A 26590-nucleotide genomic window follows, 5' to 3' on the forward strand; every position below is an offset into this window, starting at 1 on the left:
TATGACTTTTCTGGTGCTTATCATAGTTATTAATTTCATGTTCTTGATTTCCTGAATCTTTCATTATTGTTATATTATGGATAGAAAAATCTCGCGTAGCAGTTACAGTAAAACAGGACATAGTTACTACACCAGGCCACCTACGACATAGTTACTGCACCAGGCCACCTGGGACATAGTTACTACACCAGGCCACCTACGACATAGTTACTGCACCAGGCCACCTACGACATAGTTACTACACCAGGCCACCTACGACATAGTTACTACACCAGGCCACCTACGACATAGTTACTGCACCAGGCCACCTGGGACATAGTTACTACACCAGGCCACCTACGACATAGTTACTGCACCAGGCCACCTACGACATAGTTACTGCACCAGGCCACCTGGGACATAGTTACTACACCAGGCCACCTACGACAGTTACTACACCAGGCCACCTACGACATAGTTACTACACCAGGCCACCTACGACATAGTTACTGCACCAGGCCACCTACAACATAGTTACTGCACCAGGCCACCTACGACATAGTTACTGCACCAGGCCACCTACGACATAGTTACTGCACCAGGCCACCTACGACATAGTTACTGCACCAGGCCACCTACGACATAGTTACTGCACCAGGCCACCTACGACATAGTTACTGCACCAGGCCACCTACGACATAGTTACTGCACCAGGCCACCTACGACATAGTTACTGCACCAGGCCACCTACGACACAGTTACTGCACCAGGCCACCTACGACATAGTTACTGCACCAGGCCACCTACGACATAGTTACTGCACCAGGCCACCTACGACATAGTTACTGCACCAGGCCACCTACGACATAGTTACTGCACCAGGCCTCCTAACATTTTTTCAGACGACTGAATCTGAAAACGTACATATCCTGGCTCTCGTTTAATAAGCATACACAATTAGAATGTTTATATTCTCGGGTTGACAGTGTCGAGCAATTTTCTAGTAATTACAAAGTTTTTGGAATACGTGTTCAAGGTCAATATGGTGACAAAGTTTCCAAAATACGTGTTCAAGGTCAATATGATGGCAAAGTTTCCAAAATACGTGTTCAAGGTCAATATGGTGACAAAGTTTCCAAAATACGTGTTCAAGGTCGGGGGTCTTAGTGGATGAGTGGTAAAGTGTTTGGCTTCCGAACCGAAGGGTCTCGGATTCAAATCTCGGTGAAGTCTGGGATATTGAATTTTAAAACGATTCGAGTCCAGCCAAGCGGGTGTCCGACATTAGTATGACGAAAGTAAAGGCGGTTGGTCGTTGTGCTGGCCACATGACACTCTGGTTAATCGTCGGCCTTAGAAAGAGATGACTTTTGCTCTCTATAAGGTCTGAAAGTGGTACTTTACTTTTACATGACCGATGTTCAAGGTCTTTACAGTGGCAGTTTCCTAAATGTTAAGGAATTTCATACAAGACTTTATGGCAGTACTATATCCAACTGCAGATAACAATATTATCTTGCATTATAAAAAAAAAAGAGGGGGTAATTAAATTTCAGTTTGACCATGTCTATCAAACTCATTATACGTGCAAAGGTTATTTATAGGCATAGTTGTTTTGCCTAATTGTGTGATGCATTATTTACACTGATTTTTTTCAAATTCATCGTGATTAAAAAAAACAAAACATAGATACTTCTAAAAGTCGGCGGCAGAATCTCTTTGTATTTCAATAGGTGTAAACATCAAATTTCATCCTAATAATCAGTTTTTGATGTGAAACGAAACAAAACAACATAAAAAAACATAACGCGAGAAGGCGAAACAAATTCAGATTATTTTTACTTTACACCTAACCTGATACTTTCGATTTTAGCATATGCATGACCCATATATCCCCAATGTCTCTCTCTCTCTCTCTCTCTCTCTCTCTCTCCTTTTTACAGCTGTCATGGCGCACATTCTCTCTCCATCCTTAGGTTCTGCTCACCACACAAAACACACACACACACACACCTCACTGGATGTAGCAGTATCAAATCACCAGCACAGCTGTGCTGAAGCTTTTTTTGTTGTGTGTGTGGGGGCCGCTCTAACGAAGAACATACCTTTAGCTGCGAGAAGAGATGTTACGCTGGAGTGGGAAGGATGGGGTGGCTTGGAAAAAAAAAGGGGGGGGGGTGTAGGAACTCTGTGCAATGAACTGACTCACTCTGTCGTGTTACTGTTACCGAACGATTAGGTTTCTGGTACCTGTTGACTAGCTCCGTCTGGCTTACCTCGCGGCTACTAACATACAAAATAGAACGGAATACGTGAAAGGGGGAAGGGGCGAGGGTGTCTCCTAGTTTCAACTCTCCTGTGTCTATAAAGTTATTGTTATTTCTCTAATTCATACTAAAAAAAAGTTGAGCTCATTTTTGAAACATTCGTGATTCATAAACTCGAGCACCTTGCCCGAAAACGTAAATCTCTTCGTCTTAGATAGCGTAAACGTAAATCTCTTCGTCTTAGATAGCGTAAACGTAAATCTCTTCGTCTTAGATAGCGTAAACGTAAATCTCTTCGTCTTAGGCTGTGGGTAAATCAAGCGCCATCCATCGAGCTGCCGTAGCGTAGGATACTTTTTATGACGTCGTCCCCTAGTGAACCGTAACGAGACCAATCGATATAGTAGGCCTGAACACTGACCTGTGACGTGGCAACGAGCTATTGGTCTAAACTGCCCACTGGCTGTGACGTTGCAGGTCAGTGTTGAGGCCTGCTATAACGAATGGTCTCGACCAGAGTCAGTGCGCATAAGGAAGGTAGAAAAAGAGCGCAGTTTTTGTTTTTGTTTCTGTAGACGTCATGACTGCATCTCTCATTATACTATGGTCCACTGTGTATATACTTCGTGGGAATTTAAGTGAAGACCACGACTTGGGGAAAGATCTGGTTAGTAGAAAGATCAGTTGGAAAAAAAATTTAAATTAAATTGACTGTAGTCTTCAAATGTTTTAAAATTTCACATTTCTTGCCTTTTTTTTTTCTTCTTTCGGGAGGCAAAACTTTTTTTTATTATTATTAAGCGATCTTTATTTTTTTTTTCTTCTTCTTTCGTTTGCTCGCATGCTACAGTAGCCATCTTGAGTATCTCATATTTTTGGGAGCCTGGCACCACAGCTGTGTTCGGTAAACGAGTAAAGCACAACCTAGCGCCACCTGGCGTCGGATGCTCCCCTACCGTTGTTTCTTACCAGCAGCCAAGGAAACATAACTCTCACACATGTGCTGCTTCTGCAGCTACTGATGTTTCTGCAGGCACTTGTGGGTTTTTTTTTCTCTCCTCCTCCTCTCTTCAGTTTTCCTCTTTTCTTCCTGCGACTTACCAGATTCCCAGACATCAAACGGGTGCTAAATAGAACGTTGTGCAAGAGGTTCAAATTTTTTTTAGTTTTTTTTTTTGTTTTGTTTTGTTTTTAGCTGAAAAGAATCGCTTGATTAGCTTGTAGATTATGTTTTATTTTTAATGGAAAAGATCTCGAGTTATATTTGGCAACGCCAAAAAGAGAAGAAAAAAATGGTTGGGGGCGAGGTTTTGCTTAATTATCGAAGATTATTGTATGAAACATATGCAGTCGTTCTGATACCTTAGGAAAATTTTCAAAGTGACCAAATTCTGACGAGGTTGGGGTTTTTTTTGGAGAAAAAGATAAATTAGTCAGCTATAAGTGACCCCCCTCTTTCCCCCCTCCCCACGTTTAAAAGAAGGTGCCCTGAAGTCATTTGTGATAATATGTTCAGATCAAGCTGATGTGTAGCTTTATGCGTTTTTATCCTCAATGTTAAGTCCAAGATTTTGCACAGTATGTTGGACGTCGAAGATGTTTCGGTTGAGCTCTAGTCCTACGTGCTAGTTTGAGGCTCTTCCAATCCTTTTTATTTGTAGATGCTTCCTTACCATTTTGTCTCTCATAATACTACGCCCTTTTTTTACAAAGCTGTCTGTGTGGTAAAAAGTTTGTACACGTTATTCCTCCAAGACCCATTCTCGGATCAAGTTGAAATTTTAAATTAATATTTATTGTTCCTAACGAACATTATTCAGTTGATAAATTAACCAAGTAGTCATTTAATTATTGGTAATTTTTTTTTTATCGAATAAGGGAAATTACTTCTACAATATTGAGATATACAGTTGTAAGTGTTGAGTGCTTCCCTTCAGATAAATGTCAGATACCCTTTAGAGCTGGATTGACTCAGAGACGCCCTAGAGAACCCGAAATTAAAAATCCCAGCCTAAACCAGGAATCAAACCTGGGACTCTTCGCACGGCAAGCCAAGCTCTTTACCACTCAGTCACCGCGCCTCCAAACTCTAATATAGTCCGTGGTTATTTCATTGTGCTGTGCTAAAAAAAAAAATTATTTCAGTTGTAAAAATTTCTCGGGCATCCTTGTCGATAACATTTTCTTTTATTTGTACAAATTGAATTTTAATTTGACACCGTCCGGAACGATCGACGAATTGAATTCTCACGTGTGCTGCTTTGTTGTGGTTCTCTTTTATTGTCTGCTTTCCAACATGCCTACTTTACCATTTGAACAGGCTAATCCTAGCTTAGTGTATCAATTCACCAAACTTCCTGTCTCAACAGAAGAAGAAAAAACAACTGCTACATCAATTACACATATGCCCCAGATAGGTATCACACAATTGCTGTTATCACACCACAGTCGCCGAGGATAGCGTTACACTCGTCTGATATGCGGTAGGTCACGGGAAACTGCTGATGGCATTTTGATATCACACCCCCCCCCCCTCCAAACCGTCTGTGAGTTGTCTTCCTGGGCTGCAGAAACACAGCAGCATCATATGAATGAAAAATGTGAAGAGGATTTTTTTTTTAAACTTTAGACAAAATGGAAAAAAAAAAAGGTGGGTCAGTTTGCGCATAATGAGAAATAAACAGCATGAGGCTAATGTGATGATTGCATTCGTCCATCGGTTCCGAATAATTTGAATGATAATCATGTCATCAATATCAAGTCATGTCCTCGTGACCCTGATAGCTGAGCAAAGGGAGGGGAAAAGCTGACATCGAGGGATATTTCTCATTTTAATTTGAGCTTTGACTCAGCTGCGTTCTGTTTGCTGAGCGCCGAAACTTTCTCCTAGATACAGCCCTAACAACAGACGTCCACATAAGAGATGGAGTCAAAGCTTTGAGCATGATCAGAAGCATAGGAAAAAAAAAGGCGCTATACACGAACTGAAGCAATAATATGGCAGACCTGAAGTGTAAACGATTGAATTTCTGTTCAATTGTAAGTTTAATCAATGAACGATCCCTAAAAGTCTTAGAAATAAATAAATTATAGCTTTTATATAGCGCCACTTTCATGCTTATAGCATGCTCAGAGCGCTATGATCTCATTTGTGGACAAGTGGGAGGGAGGGGGGTATCTGGGAGAAGGTTTTCCGTGCTGCCTTTAGGCGCTCAGTAAACACAACTCTGCTCGAGTCGGGGTGTCAAACCTCGAGCCCCATGCATAGGAAGCCAAGCCAAGTTCAAGCGTACTTATCCTCTCGACCACGCTTCCCATAATCCAATGTATCGGTATTTTGAGGATGCATGCCAGTGCCAGCAATTTATTAAGAAGCCGTTGATGACCGAGCTGTGAGCGTGCATGAATATTTAATAACACCGATCCGATAGTTACAAGATCACGTGTTAACAGAGTTGTTTTCTGTTGGTTGTGTTTTTTTTAAATGTTTCGCTTCTAGGTCCAGGTTTGTTGCATGTTGATTGAATGTTGCGTCTGTGCGTCTTCCGCTGTGCTTCACACCTGGTGCTTTAAGTATCTCCAGACATCTGTAGTCTGGTCCATACCTGTGTCTGTTAGTATGTGTGTTTAGCGCAGAGAGAGAGAGAGAGAGAGAGAGAGACTAGGAGATGAAAAGACGCGGGTGTATAATTGTACTATCGGTTGTCATTTGTATGCGTGTTAGGAGGCAGCGTTGAGGAGAGAGTAGGCATCTAATTGCGGCTTATCTCTTGTTACTCATCTCCCTGCGTGTGCGGGTGCAAGTATATTTACATGTCCTTTGCACGTGTTTTCTGTCCAGACAAATATGAGAGATGCATCCACTGCCTGGAGAGAAAAAAAATGGGGGGGGGGGGGAGGGAGAGGATTTGAGCCTGAACATATGCTTGTGTCTTTTATATACTCCGATAGTTATGTCCCTTTTCTCTTCTACTTTTCTCGAATTTTTCTACCAATTTTCTTTTTGGTCGAGAATGATTTGAATATGAAATGGTAGTAATTTTTCTTTTGATGCTTTCTTTAACTACCGGTACACAGTACACTATAGTTTTAGGAGGTTGATGAGTACACAGACGTGCACTTTATAGCATTAAGTACAAAGGCTGTCAACAAAAAATGGGCTTTGAGACTTCACTCTTTTCTGTTCCTTTTGCCGCGTAACAGCGTGCGCCCCAATTTCTACAAAGCTTGTATCAACTCACTCTGTCTGCCTGCCTGTCTGTCTGGTAAAAAGTGTGTACATGTTATTTCTCCCATACCCATTCTGGGATCAAGTTGAAACTTCGCACAATCATTGACATAGACAAGACATGAATCTTTTTTTTTTTAAAGTAACCAATTAGAAAATTAATTACTGGTAATTCATTATTTTGTTTGATACCAATAAGGGAAAACAATCCTTCAGTATTCACAGATATAACAAAATTTGTTGAGTTTAGTCTCCTTAAATAATTGTTAACGCTATTTCTCTCAGGCATTCTCGGATCAAGTTGATACTTTAAAACAATTGTTTATTGTTCCTAACTAAACATGAATCAACAAACAAAAAATGCTAAGTTAGTCAGTTAATTATTTTGTAATTAATTATTTTATTTGATATCGAATAAGGGAAATAACTTTATATTATAGGTAGATATAGTTTTAAGGACATAGATCTTTCCCTGTAGATAAGCTTTTTTTTTTTCTTCCTTTTTAAAAAAAAAAATATTTTGTTTGTTCCTCCTATAAAGCAGCATAAACGAAAACAACTTCGAATGCGTGAAAAAATAATAAATTCACTTTTTGAAAAGTCCTCCCCCCCCCCTCGAAAGTGATTCCTCACCGCCCTCTATCCCCCCTCCCTCCCCCAAATGATTTTTTTTTTGAAAGATGTGATGTTACAGTCTTGTTTCGGATTCTTCCAGCCGCCATTGCCGTTTGCAGCGCAAACAATTCGATTTATAATAGGTCACCAACCTTCTGTTTGAAAGTAGTGCAGAGCTCGTGATGACAATGTTGAGCTATGTATTCTGTAGTCAAAGCGCGCACTTTTACGCGAGTATCTGGAAGTTTGATGCTTTGGGCCACGATGTGCGATATATCCTCGTTATTTAAACAAAAGGCCCCCCCCCCCCCGGAGTAGCCACATTTAATTGAAGCTTATCGAATGCGATGTGCGTGGTGGCTGAGCGGTTATTCGCTTGGATTCCGAATCGGAGGGGGGTCTCGGGTTCAAAACCAGGTATTTCAATTTGGGATTCCTAGGACGCTTCAACTCAAATGGGTACCTGGCATAACTAGGGTAAGGGCGGTTGATTGTTGAGCTGGCCTACGTGAAACCCTCGTAATGCATCTGTCTCAGAAACAGATGAGCTTTATATTATTTGCTTACGTAGATCGCCAGGTCTGAAAGGGCTACTACTTTTATTTGATCTGTTACGACTTATAACTTCAGCCATAAAATAACACTTTTGTTTTTTCGTGTTTTTTTTTTCTTTTTAATGCAACCCTGGGTTCCTGACCCCCCCTTTTTTTTTAAAGGTATTTATGATTGGGTCTTAACGTATCGGTACTTAACTGGACACCATGCTTACTTTGACCTACTTTGTAGTGCCACGTGCCAACTCACGTGCATTCCATATAGCCCAGCTCTTTGGCCGGTCATCCATCCCTGAATATAAACATACACAGATTTCTCGCCACTGCTGTTCGGACTTGCCCTCACACCCTCAAGGACACATGCACTCTAGATCGAATCCCAGGTGGCACGAGCCGAGTGCAGGCGGAGCATCAACGGATGACAGTCCAGATGGGGTGCAACAGGTAAACGGACAAACTGTGACCCCCGGGTCCACCTGTTCCCTCAAGGTCTCTTGTGTGTGAGTACAACACATGTTGAAGACGTCGTAGTTAGATATGGATTTGGGGGAGGGGGGGGATATATGCGCACATACATCTCTCCTCCCCCTCCCCCCCCCCCCCCCAAATCCCTCGAGCTGTCCAAGAAACGTGTGGGCGTCACTGAGTTGTGTGGGCGTCACTGATATTGCGGGCTACTCGCGTCTTGTTGCGGGCAACTCACGTCTTATCGCCTAATCAATGTAATTACTGTCTTAAGAAACGGTTCTCAGCGCGTCTTTTTTAACTCTTTATCTCCGTAATTATTTTTCCACGTTTTGGAAGGAATTCTTCATTTTGCTCATTAGTATTTCACTACCCTGTTATGTTTGGGCTCCAATAGCTTTGTTGTTTGTTATCAGAAAATGTTGTATTTGGTATAGAACTAAAGGGAAATGCATGCTCTTTTCATATAATCCAAAGTCAAGTTTAAATAAGTAAACATTAATATAATTTAATGAGGTCAAAATCAACGATGGTATCGTCGATTAGGAGAGAAAGAGTTCAAATCCACTTTGGAATTCGCATGTTATTGACTAGGAAGATAAAATATGTTCATGGACGACTCTTCACTGAGACTCACTGTTCGTTGCGACAGTTGAAAGTTTTCAAGCTGCGACTGTGATTGTTACAAGATGTATTACTGTAAACCATCTGCAAACTCACCTCTAAAAACTCAGTCCTAAAGTGTTTGTCAAAAGGGAAAACAACAAACTCTATACGTTTATTTTTACAGAAATTGTGTCGCCAAGAGGATTAGGTTGTACTATATCATGCCAGAGATCTGTGTTTCAAGCTTTTGTTGCCGCTTCCACCACGTTATTTATCATTTACGATTATATATACATGCAATTTGTTTGTTGAGATTGAGAGGTTTTATATAATTATAAAAAACGGAAAGGTCGTCAATGAAATCAGCTCAGCATTACATGGCTTTACAATTTTGTTAATACCAAATGGTGGGTTTATGACTAATACTAGCTGATGCGCCTACGTTCCATAATTGTTTGCGATCCCAGACATTTATAACCGTGAAGCCAATAACTTCTTCTCATGTTGTAGTTTACCCTTCACCTAGCAACTCCTTTCTTGGATTAAAAATGCCATAGTAGAACTGATTGGTGTGCATTAGAGCCAGTCACAGAATCATGGGACGGGGGGGGGGGGAATTCTATTGCGTGACCCGAGAGGAAGAGATCGATTCCTGTTCCATTGTTAAGATTTTATTTCACGTGTCGCTTATTGGTCCCCACTTGTCACGAATACATCACACACGCACTGTCCAACCCCCCCCCCCCCTTCTTTCACCCCCGTACCTTCCCTCACACATCTGAATCGTGTCACGTGTCCGTTTCAATCTGGGTTGCAATCAAAGTCTCGCACGTGTTGAGCTGCAACAATTTAATATCTACATGGGCGGCGATGGTTAAGATCGAGATCCGCCTAGCTGAATTACATTTCTCACATAATTTTAGTGTTATGTTGTTGTTTTTTATGTTAACCAAATATGAATTTACCTTCTTCAAAGTAATATTGGAACCGGGGGGGGGGGGACTTTCTCTTATACATAAAATGATCAGTCATGTTTAAGTACATTTTTTTTAAAAGCTTATATCTACTCACTAGGTCTGGTAAAAAGTTTGTACATGCTATTTCTCACACACCCAATCTCGGATCAAGCTGAAATTTCGCACAATTATTTCTTTTACATGACAACACAAGAATCAATAATAAAAAAAAAACACAATTAGCTGGTAAACTATTGGTTATTAATCATTTCGTTTGGTACCTCGAACAAGGGAAAGAAATTGTACTTGGCTGAAGTGGTGGTATAAGCTGAATTAGTCCCCTCTAAGACTTGGTGAACACAAACATGAAATAAGACGAAACTATAGAAACAATAGATAAGAATACAATCTTCCATGTGCATAAGCCTTTCACTAGTAGAGTGGTTACCGTGTTGTCTTGAGAATCCTAAGAAGGCTTTAGCCCTTTTAGCTCTTTTTTTTTTTTGTTCTTTTTAAAAATAGATCTATCTATCTAATCTATTACAAACGTAATTACATGACTGATCCAAACCAAACGATTACACTTAATATAAGCTTTGTTGTTGTTGTTTTTTAAAGTATTTTTTCAAAAACTATTTTCTAGTTTGGCTTTTATGAATATTTCCAAAGAAGTTGTAAGAAGTTGCGGCCTAAATTTAAATCAGTTCATCTACTTGTTCTTCCCTACCTCCCACTTATTGTAGCATGGTGCTGGTACTTGAATGCCACGCTGCTTTACTGTCCTGTCGACTTATAATCTTTGCTTCAAATCTCCATCCTTGGTCCGGCTTGAGAGGAATCTTGTTCCGGCCAGATCCTCTCGTAAACTGAAATGCATCAGAGTAAAACACTGGGAACTTGCCAACTATCTCAAGAACACTTTTTAAAGTTCTCTTAGAAAATATTTCGTTGATAGAACATGTCATATCAAAATTGCTTGTTACGTAAATAGCGCACGCGTCTTCTGGTGGATATTGTTAAACCATGAATGCAGGTTAGTAAAGTAAAGTTCCCCGTTTACGAGGGTGTCTTGTGGCCAGCACAACAACCAGCCGCCTTTACTTTTCCCCAACTTATATCAGGTACCCATTAGAGCTGGGTGGACTCAGAGGCGATCTAAAGATCCCGAAATGGAGGTTAGTGCTGATTATTTATTTATAGAATTTTCTCACTGGCCAAGCTACGGTCATTTGATCCAGCTTTCACTTCACATATAAGTAATAATAATAATAATCAGCTACCGGTACATCGACACATTTGTTTTTGTAGATCAAGTATAGCCTAAAATATTTTTTTTAAGTTGTTAAAAAAGGGGAGGGGGTGTTTTTTTCGCCTTCTTCTCTATCACAATGAAACAAAGACAAGCTCTTGTGATAGATAGATTTATATTATTTATAGTTTTGTCCTAGGCTTTTATTTCATTTATAGATCTATATTATTTTTATTCCTAATGTTTTTAGTTCATTTATAAATTTGAGATTTAATATGAACCATCAGTTCTGTCGCTATTTTCCCAGTGTCGTGCACAATTCTTTCTTCTTTTCTGTGTTGTCTAAGTTTCAAACTCGCGCCATCTTCTTTCAAAACTTGTGTGATCGTCTGCTCGTTCTCCTAGCTCTCCCCCCCCCCGCCCCACATATTCGCCCTCCCATACTCCTAAAAAAGCAGATGCCTATCACCTGTGGTGCTCTACCCTGGGTGGACTGCTAATTGGAAAAATCTCGCAAGGCAGCCTGTGGGCTGATCAACAAATACTAGTTGCTTCTCGGGGAAACAAATACCTGCTTTTGATGCACCGCGAAGTCTGGAGGTTCTCACTTCCGGTTCTGATCGATCCAGCATTGCTGGGTTCTTCCTTGCTCGCCCGCCCCCCGACATGGTGGCAATATGTTGTTTAAGTGTTGCTAATATAGGGTTATTGTTGCACCATGGCAGGCGAGAGAAACTTTTAAAAGTGTATTTTTTATTACTGGTCATGTCAGCGAGGACAGCGTTGTATTGATAAGCTGAACAGTAACCGTTTGACATTCATAGTTATTGAACTAATTTCGGAATTCGATTTAAAAATTTGAAGAAAAAAAAAGGGTGTGTGTGTATAATAAGCTCTTTTCTTAATTGTTATAATTCACACACACACACAGAAAAAAAAAGTCACGGCTAATTCTAAAGGTATAATGTACTACTTACATTGTTAGATGTATTATTATTTCGACTTATTGTTTTATGTAAATGTGGCTTCACTGAATGTTTATCTTTAAAGTATATTTCAATAGGTTCGAAAAAAAGGAAATGATCTCAAACGCACATAGTGTCACCCTATCGCTTGTGGCATTGGTAGCTCTTAGTTGGGCGTGTCTCTAAATTCCAAAGCCTGAAATCAACCAATAAATACAAGCTTTACAAAATGCCGTGTTCTTTTTATACTCGTAACAGTAACATCGTATTTCCTTTGTTTAAACAATACGTATTATGACAGCATGAGGCTGTAGTGTAGTTTCGACTCGTTGACGAGTCTCTTGACTTACAATGCACTGGAAGTATAGTTCCACATATTTTGTCATCCAGTCAGAAGCAACAAAAGTTATAGATTTGATTTATATGGTTCCCGGTCACTTCATCCCCGGTCACTTCATCCCCGGTCACTTCATCCCCTGGTCATTTCATCCCCCGGTCACTTCATCCCCGGTCACTTCATCCCCTGGTCACTTCATCCCCGGTCTCTTCATCCCCGGTCACTTCATCCCCTGGTCATTTCATCCCCTGGTCACTTCATCCCCGGTCACTTCATCCCCCGGTCACTTCATCCCCAATTAAATATTTTATATATAAATATGATTTATATATATATTGCATTGATATCATCTTCACTGACATTTCTAACAAATAGGCAAACAAATATAATTTACTTTGTTTTATTTTTAAAAAGTTCCAAATTTGACTCATTGATTTGATTTTACGCAGTGATAGCATTGGCCCCACGGTAAACAAGCGTGACACGTGGCCACTGCCAACGACCAACCGCCCCGACTCAGGGGCGTCCTAAAAACTCAGAAATTCAAAATCCCAATCTTTAACTGGATTCGAACTTTTACCCCTCGGTTCGGAAGCCAAGCCCTTCACTCTCAGCCACCATGCCCCCGAGAGCGGGGGGAATTCGGGATATATTGTGTGTCCATCGTCATGCCCTGGTTCCACTAAAATGACACACTGACTTTGGAGACTCAGGTGCACCGTGACCTTACGTAGGTAGTTTCACTAGACCAAAACGTAAACACGTTTCCGACTGTCTGCGCGTATCACTCGCTGTTTAAAGCTCATTTGTTATGACGTCTAGGACTGTTGTTTGAGTCGCCCCCCCCCCCTTCCAGGCCAACACCTGCTGGTCTTCAATAACACCTGACATTGACCTGAAGGTATCTCTTTGAGCGGTCGTCTGCCGAGCACAATTTCTGTAACTGTCAGTCGCCATGCAGACTCCGATTACTGGAAGGTTCTTTGCGTGTCAATCATTAAAAAAAAATGTTTGTAAAATGTTTTACATGTTTCGGATGTTCCTTCAGAGTTGAAGATAATTACTTCCTAGTCCAAACCTCCCGCAGGACGACGGGGGATGGGAGCGGGCAGGGTTTGAACTCTGGACCATCGATAAATCGGAACGACAGTCCAGCGCGCAAACCGCACGACCAGGCAGCCATCATAGAGTGATTGGCATGCCCTTTTTGTTTGTTTGTTTGTTCTTGGAACTAATATTCACGTCCGTCCTTCTTAACGTAATGCACGCCCACTGTCCTCAAAGCTCGATCACCCGGCACATTTACATTGTACACATGGATCGATGGATTACTTTTTTCCAAAAGTAGAACAATGATTAACACTTTTTAAATATGTCCCTCACCTGAGCGCGCATGTTTTAGTCAGAATGCAGTATAGTACATGTAAACAGTCAAAGCAAGTTCAGGTTGATCGTAAAACTTAAGTAGGCCATTTATCCAGTGACCAAAAAATGTTTGCAACATTAAGTGACTTTTAGGAGCATGCACACAGTTTCACCTGATAATAAGCTGGTTTGGACAGTGGTCTTTATATTGATTAGACTCTTGTGGGAGGCCTCTGTCTGGGGAAAGTGGAGGACTTCAGTTGCGCGCGCCTGCCTTTACGCAAGTCAGGGTCAAATGATAGCGATGATTAATTATCGTCAGATTATAATTTATGGGTTTTTTAGATACCATTTCTATTTCTTGAAATCAGGGATGCCCAAACACTGTGCTGTCCAGTCCAAACTTCTATCTACATCGCATAATATTTCAAATCTCTGACTGACTGGTACAAATTTTGTACTCGTTTTGTCTCCCACTTCTGTTCTCGGATCAATTTGAAATTTTGCAATATTATTCATTGTCGATGACAACACATATCAATCAATTAGTTTATCTATTAGTGGTTATTAATTAATTTTTGTTTACATAGAAAAAGGGAGTTAAACCTAGCATTATTGAAAGACGTGCTAGTGATTTTTGCAGTTCTTCCCCTTAGATAGGTTTTGTTTTTAAACTTTTTTTTCTCTTTAAATATTTGGATTGTTTCTATCTTGATGATGCGGCCGATGACATGCTTAAATGTATCTTGCCCCAGGCCGTAAAAACTTGAGCGCCACTGGTTTACTTTTTTTTTTAATTTAGTCTATATGTCATATACGAAAGTGTAAGAAACTTTTCACCTATAAAGTTTGGAATACAATCATACGAACCGACCCGCTGCGTAGCATACGCCCCCCCCCCCTTTTTTTTTGTTCTGCTGATCCTCGCTGTGACTGCGAAAGTTACGTGGGATAACTCTAGTCCGACTTGCAGAAATAAAGAGTTATCTTTCCATGACTTTTTCATTGTGGTATCCCGCATGGTTGGGCCACGATATATATATACACACATATATATTCTTACATACAAAGCTAAATATTCTACCTCTAGACCTTGGAAACCAAAGCGTATTAAAGATCTTGTTACCGCCCCTGCTCTAACACTTCTTGCCAGCCTTACGAGACGGGGGAAGGGATGCCAAGAACTTCCTGGGTATATCTGTAAAATATATCAGCCCCCGTCAATTCCGGTGTCGGCTTTGCAGGTGTGGCCCATCTGTTACATAACGGTCAGGACTGACGGGGGAGGTAACTCGACCTGACGTCTTCACCGCCAGCTTGATTATTTCCTCTTCGTCAATGTTTCATTTGAGCCCGTGAAAGATTTATTTATTTTTTATCCTTCGTTCGATTTTTCGAGTTGGTTTATAATAATATATTTTATTTTTGAGGCGTGGCATGATTTGGGGAATACGTTCTCTACCCTGTGTAATTTTACTTTTTTCACATGGTATGGAAATGAAGGAACACCCAATTTTAGGTCATTAAAGTACAGATTAATTGCATTCATAAAAATGATGCTGTAATGTAAAGAATACAAATATTATTATTATTTTTTACCAGGACTAGTTTCCTCACCCCACCCCCACTCCCTCCCAAAAAAATCTAGCATTTACAATATATTGTTAATAATTTATAAAATGGTTAAAGTTAGACAACTCAAAAATTGTTTCCGACAGTCAGCATTTTCTTTTTTTACTGGATTGCTTCCCTTTCCTCTAACTATACCTGTGCATGTATTTTTACACGTGAACAGAAAATATTGTAGTCTGATGTAGTTTATAAATATATCTTCTTGTTAGTGGTCAGTGCATTTCCAATGTGCCAGCAACTATAATGAACACTATTTCGGACGATCCTGAATCAATAACAATGACAGGACATTGCGTTATCGTCAACTTTCTACAAGTGTTTAAATAATTAGAAGCCATACATTCGTGCAGGACATTCCGCTAGTGTTTGATTTTTAAAAAAAATTGATTTGTTGTGTGCCTGTGCAAGGACCACGAAGCCCACTATGAGCCTCTATACCAGGATGAGGTCACGTGACGGAGAGCGAGATTTCATCGAGCTAAAGCCAGTCAGAGTAAGTAGCTACTTCTACTTTCATTTTTACACTCGCGTCACTGGGGGGGGGGGGGATGGCCGTTGGGCTTCTACATAAGTAACATAGGTCACTTTTCTCATACTTTCTTCAACCGCTCGTAAGTTTATAAAAAGAAACAAGAAGAAATGAAATGCGAGTCCGTAAGAACCAGAGAAAAAAATTTTAAATACATTTTGTTTAAAAAAAAAAAAAAAAAGACAATACCTCCTTTAGACAATTTATAGATCGATCGTTCTTACTTTTAATTACTAATTAATGCTAGATTTTTTTTAACGGGACAATTTTACCTCCCGGCCCCCTTTTCCCCCGAAAAAAGAAAACTTGTTAAGTGATACTAAAAAGACGATGCGCGCAATGTTCCTGAACATCAATTTATTAAACTCTTGAATCAATAAAGCCTTAGACTCGAAAATTCCTGAACGCGATAGTCATTTCAAAAATGATTTTGGCTCTAGATCTAAGTCTAGTACTCAAGCCAAATTTACATTTATTTTTTTTTCTTACTTTGAAAACTTGAGCTTTTGAAAAGAATAAAACAAAACAGGGTTTGTTTTACCTAGGCCATTAACTCCCCCCCCCCTCCACACACACACAAAACAGACATACTCAACATAAAAGTTACGGGCTACTTTTTATATAGGATTTACCTTTACCTTTCCCTTAGCATTAGTCTGTTGGACAGTTGCGGCACCATGCAAGATTGGTCGACCGTCTTTCTCCATTCCTCTCTGTCTTTTGCCTTAGTTAGAACCTCTTTCAATGGCAGGCCCCTCCATTCTTTTATGTTGTCTTCCCATCGCTTTCTCTGCCTGCCTCTTCTTCTTTTTCCTGTTACTGTTCCCTGAATGAAGGTCTTTGCGAACCCCGAAGACCTTGCAATATGGCCATAGATTTTTAGTTTGCGTTGTTTTTTTTTGTTTTTTTTACGATAGTGAGCAGGTCATCATGGGATCCAATCGCTGCGGTGACCCTTTCTCTAATCTCTTGGCTTGTGATGCGGTCTTTAAATAGGATAGGGCCTACCCATTGAAAATATATATATATATGATAAATATTATAAAATATAAAAAAATAAACGCTTGCATGAAGTAAAGTAAGAACTCCTTGTATAGGATGTCCTCTGGTGTTGACGCTATAAAGTGTTTGAGAATCGCTGATGCCGTGTGTGCTTCTGTGTGTATGTGCGTGCGTATGTTTTATTTTGCTTGCGTGTCATACGGTGTGACTGATCGTCATTTTGGTTAGTACTCTCATACAGTCCCTCCTCCCTAGTCCCCTTACTCTCATTCATGCCTACTCAATGACCCAATTGAGTTTTTTTTCGTGTTCCGGTAAAACTTTTTTTTTTTAATCATACCACTGGATGAATGTACATGGAACTTAGTCATTATAATTTCACTCGTATATCTAGGAGAAATGGGGAGAGGGGGAAATGTGCACGCCGGATTTAAGTTTCTCATGAAGTCTTTTGCGTGGACGAAGTTATTTCAAATCATCTTGGCAGATCTTTGTATACTCGTTCGTTATTAAAGGCCTCAGTCATGTGAGCCTTGTACGTCTGTTTTGACCCTCCGTATGATGGGGAACTTATAAAAACACTGCTTTAACTTGGCTACACACACGCCCTTACTAAGCAGACATTGGTCTCTCACCCCGACCAAGCAAACGATTGTTAAACTTAGTAATACTCTCGCCCTAATAAGCAATAAGTTGTTAAACTTAGTTAATGCTCTCGCCATACTAAGACTAAGACTGCTTTATGATCCTTACCGAAAATTTGTTGTGATTACAAGGACTCTTTTCTCATATAAACACAACACAACAGAAACATACACATAAATACAAAAGACACAACATAAAGAGTTCCTTCAGTGACTACACTACATACTAAGCAAGAAGGATTAGGTCTGTATTGGAAAACTAAATTTAAAAAAAAAAAAGAAGACTAAGCGAAAGAGAGAAAGATTGTGACATAACAACGTGAAGAAGACTTAGAGAGAGGTTGGTGAAAAACGAAAATTGAAAGAAAAAAAACTCATCCCGAGAGAGAGAGAGTGTGTTGGGTCATTCGGTTCATGTCTTAGTTGTATTTATTTTCTCCTCTACCACCTCTCTCCCCCAGCTGCGCTTGGCTGTAGGCTATTTGAATGAATTCTATTATTGTGACCTCTGATTCCTTGTGCCACTCATTGGAAGCAGAATGAACGATTTGAGATAACTGGGAAAAAGTTGGGGGGGGGCAATTGCATGCCGTGAGAACTTGCAATCTAAAAAAAAAAATAATAACCACTGTTAACAAATTTTGTTTTTACAAATGAAAAAAGTATAGAGACATTTTAAGGTGTCGTCAATGAGCCCCCTCTGTTGTGGACGGTCGTTGACTTGTAGCACCAAACTGCTGGTAGACAACTAAACCGCTGTAGGCGAAATATATCGTAATTATTAAAACCTGAAATAGTTTCTTTGTTAGCAATATAGAGCAGAACTTTTATTTGTAATGTAGACAAAATCAAGTTGACATCAGATACAATAAATGTACTAGACTTTAGTAATGATATTTGTTTTAACAAGATCTAACTCACTACAATAACTAAACCTTTCAGTCTCACGTTCTGGAGTCGTCTGTCCTAAATAAGACCAAATGACGAACAATGCTTCCTATGTTGTTCAAAACCAATCGGGACCTTCCGTCACCATAGAAACACACACACATACTCCATAACACCCTCTTATCACGTATATCCTTACCCCCCCCCCCTTTTTTTGTTTTTTAAATACTTTTTTTTTTTTTTTTTTACAAACTCTATACATGTCTAGAACTGAGCCAACGGCTAAATCCACGGAACTCATGTGTGGTCATTTCAAACTGCACTAGATACTGTAATGGACTTTGATCATCTACCTATGAAGTTCAGGATGAAAATAAATATGAATATAAACATTAACACTCCCAACTACTCTTATTGTGTAATAACTGGGCGTTGATTAAAGCCAGCTAATAAGAACCTTAACCACGGGGACCAGATTGGGGTAACTCAAACCCAAACCCCTTTGGTCTCTTCTTCTTTTTTCTTGCCTTACGGCTTTCTCAAGGTGGTCAGGGAATAGAATCATTAGACACACACACACACACATGTCATGTACATACATTCATGAACATCGACCGTTTTACATACACAACATGGCACCTGGGCGGGCACAAAACTCTAAATCCTGGTCACAGATCTCGAAAACGGCTCTCACGATTTTTCTAGAAATGTATCAGTTGTTGTATATTGTTGGGAAGAGAATTACCAGCTCGTTGGCCACCCTGTGGAAACTCTAGTTTGACCGTTATAATTTTCCAAACTAAAGCACGTCAACTCCAATGTCTTTCTTATGTCTGCCATCATTGACCTAGATAGCTACGGAATACATTTATTTGAAACCTGGTCCAACAGATTTAGAGGTCGTATAAAATATAAGTATTATAACAATATTCAAATTGTCAAAAAGTTAAATTTATTCACGTCTTATCACAATTTCATTCACGTGGAGTCGAATCGTTGTGGTAATAAGGGGAGTACAAATATCGCTTGTTAAGTTCCTTCATGTAAGTGCATTTTCTTAAATATGATGACATAACATTAATGAGAACAAAAAGCTGAAGTTTAAAAAAAAAAACGAAGACCGGAATCACTGCATTAACCTTGGCGCTAAAATTATCTGCTTTTAGATAATCATGTTATTCACGTCCCCTAGATGCACTTTGAATTGATGAATTCCAATAATATTTCCCCCCCCCCTTGATTATTGATTACCATATTGGATTCGTGCGTGACACAAAGCCTTCAACTGTACGCTTGTATAGGTCGTCGCTGAACTCATATATTGATGCGCCCTAGTCCTCTCCCCACCCCCCATCCCCTCCTACCCAGCAAGTAGCATCAGTCTTTAGAATGTAATTGTTTGTTCCTTCATTGCCTTGACTGTAATTGTGTTTAAAACTTGGCGCGGGTCTGAGCACGTGACCTAATCAAACTCGAATCTATTTGTACCATCTTGGCTCTGGTGGGAACTTCCTCATCGGCCCCTCCCCAAACGCGGTCCCCTTTACCGCAAGTGTGTAAACCCCAGTCCCCATGCCTCATCCCCTCTAGAAGTTCATGTGTCTTCTTTTTTTTCTTCAAAATTTTTTATCGCTAAAAAAGTAGCCGACACAAAGGCTTCGTTTAAGGCTTAGTCCATAGTCACATAGTGCATTATAAGTCCGGAACCTAGATCTAGGTTTAAACCCACATTTAGGATAGGCAAAGTCTGGACCGAATGACTTAAAGGAAGAATCAAGAGCAGTTTTGTTCTTTATCTGTCTACTCTAGATCTATATTTTATACACGAAGTCACAAAGCATTTCTTATTATATACGCTAGGACAAATTCATACAAGTGATCCTTCTTTATTAGTGCCATTAAAGAATGGAACGAAACATAAGTAAGTCCTTTTGCAATGTGATCTTTCCGTTAGAATTCAGCATTGGTACCATCACGCTAATTTTTTGGTTAATACCAATCTTTGCAGCTCAGTGTTCATGCCTACTATATCACAGTAGGCCTTAACACTGACCTGCAACGCCGCAACCTGTCTGCAGCTTAAACCAATAGCTTGTTGCCACGTCACAGGTCTGTACGGCGTGGCAACGAGCTATTGGTCCCCACTGCCCACATGTTGCGACGTTGCAGGTCAGTGTTAAGGCCTTCTATAACGGATGGTCTACTAGGTGATATTAGGGCGCACACATGTTCGGAAAATGTATCTAGCGATGGCGATTTTTTTTTTCATTCCCAGTTTGGATACATTAGGATAATGGGTAAAGGGAGATAATTTTGCCATCATGAGGAATAGCGGTTAGAATGGACCAGCACTGGTGATAATAGGATTCCTATAGCTTGTCAATGAAGTATTAAGGAAATCAGGGCTAATTGGTCAACTTTCTAAAGAATACCTTTGTTAAGTGATAAACACCGTGAATTACTTGACGCTAATAATGGAGTGGGGGTGAAAGCTAATTGAACAGGTTTGCCGAGATAAAAATTGTGGAATGTTGCTGCCAGGGAAGAACTTAACGAAACAAAAAAAAAATTATATTCATAGCGTTGTAGTGTTATCGTGGCGGTGCCATGAACCGCTTGAGGAATCACTTCATCATCATTGTTAGAATATTAGTTCTGTTTTGGGCGCATTCGTTCATATTTGTTTGGTTGTCAGGTGCCCTTAACCCCCAGCCTTTTACCCATCTCCCTAGGGGCATCTTTTTTTTTTTTTAAGTTGTATTTAAATCCACTGAATCCCCATTTTGACCTTCGTACCTTACTACCTCCGGTCAGCACCGCCCTCCTCTATCCATCGCATGTAAACTACATTGTATAAACATTGAATGTGTTCGTTCTCCCTATGTCACTGACTCCTTCTGACACTCACATCAACGCCAGCAGCGTTACCACGTACTCATTGCAAGGCGCACGCACACACATACGACTGGTCTGGCTCCTGACTCAACCCCCCACCCCCTTGCCCCTCTCAGAGTGTTGTGGTGGTGTGAGGCCATCTCTCCATCCCTCTTTTCATTTCATGGGGGGGGGGGGGGGGGGTTGTCCAATTCTTCTTATTTCTCACTTTTGTATTCTTGTGTTTGCATATCGTACACTGTACACCTCCAGTCGGTGGCTGTGTGGGAGATGGCATGGTCTTCCATCATTAGTGAACTGTTCTGCATTCCTTCCTTATTGACATGTATGAAGTTGGGCTCTTTTGATTAGCTTACTTTGAGGTCACATGCTCTCTACGCGTAACAACCAACATGGTTGCCTTTATGGAGATTAATTTTCGTGTTATTGATATAATTGTGCATACATTTACATATTTTTCATTGTCTATCTCTAAATGCCATCTTATGAACGCTATTGTTTGGATTTAATGGTCTTTGATTGAATCTTGGTGAAATAACTATTCTGAAACCAAAACACAAATCAGTGAACATCTTTTTGCCTTGACCTTCGCGCCTGGGTGACTCTGAGCGGGTGACAGGTTCGTGCACCGGAGCTTGTGGCCTGGCGCTGTGCCTGTGTGAAGGGCCCTGACACGCCCACTGATTTGACCGCTGGCCTTAGGCGTGTTGACGTTGACTGGACAGTGCGGTGCTCTAGCATTTAGTGACGTATTAGGTCTAGAACTAGGAACTCGTTGTTGTTGTTTTTTCTTACTCTTATTCATTTTTTTTTTCGGGCGGATTATAGCGTTTCAAAATTGTCAGCTTACTTTTGTGTGCTCTGTTCTTAGTGTTGGATCTAGTTTGTTTTTAATTCTCCGAGGAGCTTACATTCATTTGACATCGGACTTATCCAATAGACATCATGTTTTCTAAGCCTTTAATGTGTACCACAGTGTATAAGAACGCCGTCTACACATTGATACAACCTGGGACCCAATCTAATAATGTGAGTACCACTGAGCTTTTGTACAAAAGTAAATGATAACTCTTGTGTTCTATCAGACTACATAAAGCAACATTATGTCTTTAATACTACTGTGTTTTATATACTAGTATTTACACTTCTTTGTAAACTATGTAGGCCTATTATATTGATCTAGCATACTTAGAATGAATGATTAGCTAGTTATCACTTCATATCGGCGTTGGAGGGGAGGAAAAAAAAAAGACTTGCCATACTCACAGAGTAAAAGTAACCCATAGATAGAAGGTTGTTAAAAATGAAAGTAGATTGTAAACTTTAACTAGTGATACAACTTGTATATAAAATAATAATAATCTTTATTGTCCCTATGGAAATTTGTGTTACAATTTGTGCATTACACCAAACAAAAAAAACAACACTATAACTATAAGAAACCAAAGTGTACATTCACACCAGACTCACTCATAATTTACATGTGACAAAGTTTATACCAGATTGTTCTTATTTAATGATTTGATTTGCCAGGGGAACAAAAGAGTGTTTGTGTCTGTCTTTGCTATCGGTGTATGCAATATATGTGTGTATCAAGGGATCCCTTAAATGAGCTGCAGCTGTTATTAAAAGTTATTTTGTTTTAATGTAGCGAGAAGTCTCTGGATGAAATGGTCACAACGAAATAATAGGGCGTTTACCTTCATTCCAAAGGTTAAAGTTCAGTGTAGTAGTTTACGTGACCATGTGCCCATTTGTGGCCTGCATATTATGACGTATATGAAGAATAGAAAGGCCTAATCCGCTTGGTGGTGGTGGTTGGGGTCTATTTAAGTTTTCTTTTCGTCTTCTCTGATTGTCTTAGCAGAATATATCTAACAACTAGCAGAAACATATTTATATGCACTTAGAAGGGTAGTGACAATCTTGGACAGTTATCTATCGTATAATACAGACGTTACTTCAAAAAAAAAAAAAAAGAAGATGATTACGCCCTACGCGTCATGCATATTAACCAATGACAGAAGAACTAGAAAGAAAATCTTGTTATAAATTGACAATGAAAAGAGGAAAAGTAAATCAGAGGACACTTTGCTAGAAGTGTGTGGAGCGGTTATAAAAGGTTGGTTGCAATGTGATGGGCTCTTAGTCCACTGTAGTAGGATGTAATCCTCCTCTTGAAGTAACGTCTGTACTTTATAAGATAAGAAGTGTTTCATATCAGAAGGAGACGAGAATGTAATTTACTGTCAGTACTAGCAGTTTAGTGGCCAGTGGTTTTGTTTTGTATTTTAATTCTTTTTACAAAATTTATATCAACTTTTTTTTTGGTCTTCATAAAGTCACACCTATTCTCACTCAGCCTAACACATTGTCTAACAGGTGATTCTTTTAATGGGATTTCTTTCATTTTAAAGATATCGTGGATGATAGAGAATCTCGCATAAAGGCAGTTTTAATTACAGATGATTGACTTTCAAGGGTCAATGTAACGAATTTTATAGCACCTTTTGTCAAATTATTGTTCTCTAATCGAGCGGCTTTAACTTATTCATTAATGATCGTTTTGAAGGCCGTTCTGCGGTGCAGCCTATTGCTTTCTGTTACGTAAACTTAAATTCCACCTCGTCACCAGGGTCCACTGTCAGCGTTTTGCTTTCAGTAAAAGGCTTTCAATCGCCCCCTGGAAAGGGTCATTACTTTCCCGCGTACTTTATTCTCGGCCACCTTGGTGTGAATAGCGACTTCCAAGTTTGACACGTGTCGCAACGCCTCAGCTGCACCCTCCCCCGAGTTGGCCAGAAGACCCTGTCCTTGAGCCTTGTCGTCATTGTATTGTGTCAGTGAAGCGTGGCTATTGTCCTGCATTCCGCTGGTCATTTCCCTGCGCCGATGGTGTTATCCGGTTGCAGGCTAAGTCCGAAATGAATATTACAATGGATAGAGCCGCGACCTCTATGTCGAAGGCGCCGATAGAGCCAATGTTTGAAATGACGTGACAGGAAGAATAATTTAAAGGGGAGGGGATGTAAAGCAAACACGCGAATGGTCAATTGCCTGTATATTGGACTGAAACAAAACATATGTTGTAGCTTTAACTTAGACTTAGTACAACTATTAGTTTGACTTAGTACAAGTATTAGTTTGACTTAGTACAAGTATTAGTTTGACTTAGTACAAGTATTAGTTTGACTTAGTACAAGTATTAGTTTAAGCATATGAATATCCGGTGTTTAGTTATATGTCAAGGATAACTGGTAAGTAGTTCCTTAGTATCAATTAGTGACAGTACTAGTGCACCATATGAGGTAAGGTGGCTGAGCGGTAATGCTCTTGGCTTCCGTACCTGGGATTTTTAATTTCGGGATCTTTGGGCGCCTGAGTCCACACAGCTCTAATGGGTACCTGACATTAGTTGGGGAAAAGTAAAGGCGGTTGGTCGTTGTGTTTGCCACATGACACCCACGTTAACCGTGGGCCACAGAAACAAATGACCTTTACATCATCTGCCCTATAGATCGTAAGGTCTGAAAGGGGAACTTTACTAGTGTACAATACCTTTTTTTTTTTTTTTTTTTAAACATTTCGATTGAACTTGTCAGTATTACTTTATGAACGTTAAATACTTTAGTAACAGGTGTGTAAAACTATGTGTTCAGACTAAGGGTACCATCTCTCTAAAGATTCAGCGTCCAAAGCAAAATATGGGAACCTCTGTTGATCGTGTAATGCAGTGTACTGGGCAAAGATTGCGTCATAGTTGCGTGAACTTTGCGGGATTGTTATTTTGTCCTTTCAAGAAATGCCTGGATCCTGTCAAATGTTTCCTCGCTCTTGTGTCTGCTGTGACACCACCACATAGTTTTCAAACTTGCAAGTGAAGTCAGGTTTTCTGTCTAACAAATTTTTTTGTTCTAAAGATACAAGTATATTTCTCAAATTATTGGTACTCACAGATTCTTCCACTCTGAAAACTGATCCAAAGATACGAGTATATTTCTTAAATTATTGGCCTAATAGTTTCATGCTCCACTCTGAAAACTGATCATGTTTGTATGAAGGTTACGGCTAAGAAAAAGACTTTAGTTTTGGTCTCTTTGTACACGCTATTATGTCGTAATTAGTCTCCACTTTGTACATGCTATGATGTCCTAATAAGACTCAGCTTTGTACACGCTATTATGTCGTAATGAGTCTCCACTTTGTACATGCTATTATGTCTTAATGAGACTCAGCTTTGTACATGCAATGGTGTCGTAATGAGACTCAACATGTAGGTGGTTCACTAGTTAGTAAACATTTTTTACTGGATTTGTAAGGATTTTATTTAAAGATGGGAAGAGGCGGTGTAAAGAGTTGGTGCGTGCTGTGTGTATATAGTGAATTGAGATCTAGAGTGTGTGTGTGTGGTGGTGGGGGGGGGTTTCAGGAGCCTTTCGAAAAAAAAAAAAGATTTTCTGGTTCACTGGGAAAAACTAAAGTCCCTGTTATGTCCTGCACTGTGTCGGTTGACCCATGTGTTGTCTTAACCCATAATGACCTCGGGTCTATTACTGCTTGGTGGAAAATGCTTCCCCCCTCCCCACGCACACCCCACCCCCAAACCACAGTGTTGTCAAGGATTGAAGAGTGGGAAGGTGTGTGGAAAAAAAAAATACTGAGAATAGGAGCACTTGGAATGATCTAGACCTCAAACTTTTATGATGGAGAGTAGAACGTCTTCCCGTCATTTCTAGACCTGATAGTTTCGTGTTCCTTCTCATTCAGCTCTCTGTTGGACCGTAGAAACAAACTTTCGGAATCTAGGTCTAGTGGTCTTTTTTATTACTATTATTATGTGGATAAATCCTGTAACTCATTACCTCCCTTCCCATCACATATAGGTACTTGCATGTTGTGCTGTTGTCTTTATAGATCTAGATGTATTCTGTCCATTCTTTATGTATACTAACCACAGTGGCTTATCAGCTAGGGGTCAAATGACTGCATACCTTAGCTCCTGAAGTCTTGAAAAAATAGCCCTTAACGTTTGTATCCACGTTTTATGAAAGCATCTCTCTACCCGGCAAGAGCGTATCCCAGGCGTACCCCCACCCTTTCTGTTGTTTCACTGGTTAGAGGGGGAAAAAATACGTCGTCACTTGTTCATTTCGTCTAATTAATGCTTGTCTCTGGAGTAAACTATAATTACCTCCCTGGGCATGCTTTAATTATTTCCCCTTAACGTTTATAATGAGCAGTCTCTCTTCGCTCCCTCGCCAGCTTTTCATTTTCCTTGCTGTAGATTGGGAGAGACATTTTTTTCTTCTAATTTTAGACTCCTACTCTCTCTCTCTTTCTCTCTCTCTTTCTCTCTCTCTCTCTTTCTCTCTCTCTCTCTCTTTCTCTCTCTCTCTCTCATAAATGTTTGACTT

General features: G+C 40.0%; 1 protein-coding gene and 1 long non-coding RNA gene across 4 annotated transcripts in view; both read left to right on the forward strand.

Moving 5' to 3' along the window:
- Nucleotides 1-26590, forward strand: part of LOC106056004 (transcription factor 12-like) — a 113916-nt gene that overhangs the window by 53941 nt on the left and 33385 nt on the right. The gene's annotated exons all lie outside the window — the stretch shown is intronic.
- Nucleotides 770-1663, forward strand: LOC129923865 (uncharacterized). Its single transcript, XR_008775799.1, has 2 exons — nt 770-1054; nt 1094-1663. It is a non-coding gene; the product is annotated as an uncharacterized LOC129923865 (long non-coding RNA).

The sequence above is a fragment of the Biomphalaria glabrata genome, chromosome 18, assembly GCF_947242115.1.
Source record: "Biomphalaria glabrata chromosome 18, xgBioGlab47.1, whole genome shotgun sequence".
Lineage (NCBI taxonomy): Eukaryota > Metazoa > Mollusca > Gastropoda > Planorbidae > Biomphalaria > Biomphalaria glabrata.